This window comes from Egretta garzetta, unplaced genomic scaffold (genome assembly GCF_000687185.1).
Source record: "Egretta garzetta isolate BGI_Z169 unplaced genomic scaffold, ASM68718v1 scaffold283, whole genome shotgun sequence".
Classification (NCBI taxonomy): Eukaryota; Metazoa; Chordata; class Aves; order Pelecaniformes; family Ardeidae; genus Egretta; species Egretta garzetta.
Window position 1 is genome coordinate 1,096,624 of NW_009259043.1, and position 2,210 is coordinate 1,098,833.

The window sequence follows — 2,210 nt, forward strand, 5'->3', positions numbered from 1 at the left end:
GCGCCGCAGCCGTTCGAATCTCATCCTCAGCTTCGCTCCCTCTTCCCCCTCCCCACCCCATCCTCGGGAGGTTTTTTGCTTTTGACCTGAATGGCTGCAGGTTGAATTCCAACCACGATCCCTTCGTGTGTTGATAGCGTATTTATGTGCGTGTGCGTCTATACCGGCGTGCATGCCTATCCGCGCGTGTGTTTTCAGAAACGTGAGGTACAGCCCGAGGACACCCTATGGTTCATCAACAACCACATGCGAAGTGCATCCGCGGCACCGGCATGTGAATAATCTTGCAGATACCCCTTTTCATTTCCCACAGCCTAAAGCAGCCTTTCGGGGGACAAAGTCCAAGGGTCGCGTGGGAGATATGTCGTGTCCCCCCCGCCCCCGTAGGGCCGTGCTGGGATCTTTAGCCTGGCAACGATCCTACGGGATCCGGCGGGGAGGGGGAGCATTGCCCAAGCAAGGCCTCCAGGGTAGAACCATAGAGGGATTTGATTTGGCCTGCGAATGTCAAACTCGGCTAGAGGGATCCCGGCACTGTCCCCTCCTTCACCCCGCAGAGCTCACTTTATAAAAGTGATTATTTCGCTGGATTTCCTCGGCTTTCTAATAACCCTGCTGGTATGCTCACCATAAACCGGGGCACTTTATTACAATCCTGATTCAATCATTTAGCAGGATTTAATAGTGTGCGAAAAAAATCCGGCTCCCCTCGCCCGCCCCCCGCCCCCCCGTTTCTAAATACTTTTCGCACAACCCAGCCTCCTGTTTCCAATTTTTTTCCTCTCTTATTCTTGGGTCTGGTGCAAATTCGAGGTTTTAAGTCCACCCTGTTGCTGTCGGGAGTAGAGGATTATTGACCGATCAACAGCCGTTGCCACCGAATTTGCTTTGCATTTAACTAAGAGACAGGGAAAGGCGAAATTCACTTGCTACTGCTTTTGTGGGGAGAGGGGGAGAAAGATTATTGCTGGTAAGAATTACGAATGAGGGAGCTCGGATCTTTTTTTCCCCAGCTTCTTTCACTCTGCAAAAACATTTGTGTCGCAGAGATTTTATGTAACGCACACGAATGAGGATTGGATCCACGCAAAAAAAAATAAAGGATTGGGATTTTTTTGTTTGTTCGAGGTTTTTTTTTTTTTTATCTAATCAAGGAATGGGGATGGCTTCCACTAAAGTCCTGGGCCCAGATCCTGAAGCTGTAGCAAATAAGTGGAGAAATGCCATTTTGCAGAGCGGTGGCGTTAAATCTGAGCTGCTGGAAACAGGCACTCGTCCTCGGCATTAAGAAAGCGTCCATCGGTCTGTCTGCGTGTATACCCATCCTTACACAGAAACAATTCGGATTTAAACTGCTCCAGCCTCGGAAACCATGGTGGAGGCCTTGGGGCTGGTGGGGGTGGTGGGGTGGCAGTTCCCTTCCTCTCCCTCCTGCTTTTTGTTTTGTAGGGCTGTTCTTGGGCTGCTTTGATATGAAAATTTCTCTTCCAGAGATGGCCTTTCCCACTTCGAGTGTCTGTCAGGAGGAGGGGGCAGCCGCCTCCCAGCCCCGCTCCCTGGGTCAGACCCACTCTCGCGCCACGCGTGGCCCCGTGGGCCCTGTGTGGCGGCCCGCGGGGCCTCAAGGAGTAAAACAAACAGAGAAAAAAAAAACAAAAAAACAAAAGAAAGGAAAAAAAAAAAGAAAGAAAGAAACGAAAATATCCAAGTAACAACAGCAATAACAACAAAGCAAAGCAGAAATTCCTAACGGTAAAGGTACGGATTTCGGCGGGGGGGGCCCCTGTGGAACCGCCAGCCTCTCGCCCCAGCACCCAAAACCACGCGGAAGGACGTCCTGGATCTCCGAAAAATGGGTGTAAGCCTCCGCAGCAGAGCCCTGTGGGCACGGAGGACCCCACCTGGGGATGCAAGGGGTCCCCGCAGCCCTCCCTGCGCCCGAACCCCGGTAAGGCGGCGACCCAGGAGCCGCACCAGGGCTCTTTAGGGGTTTGGGGTTTGTTGTTTGTTTGGTTTTTGTGTTGTTGGGGTTTTGGATTGTTTGGGGGTTATTTTGGGGTTTTGTGTTTGTTTTTTTTTTTTTAAGGGAGGAAGATTTGCAACCGCTTGCTCTCCCCTGACACCCCAAGACCCCTCTGCGGTGGCGGCAAAGCGGCTTCCCCGGCGGCTGGGCTCCCAGCTCGCCCTCCCCTCGGCGGCAGCAGGCTGCG

General features: G+C 52.5%; 1 protein-coding gene across 1 annotated transcript in view; it reads right to left on the minus strand.

Annotated features, from left to right (window-relative positions):
- The window catches only part of LOC104122835 (forkhead box protein F1), a 7,632-nt gene that overhangs the window by 835 nt on the left and 4,587 nt on the right, over positions 1–2,210 (minus strand). The window lies entirely within an intron of this gene.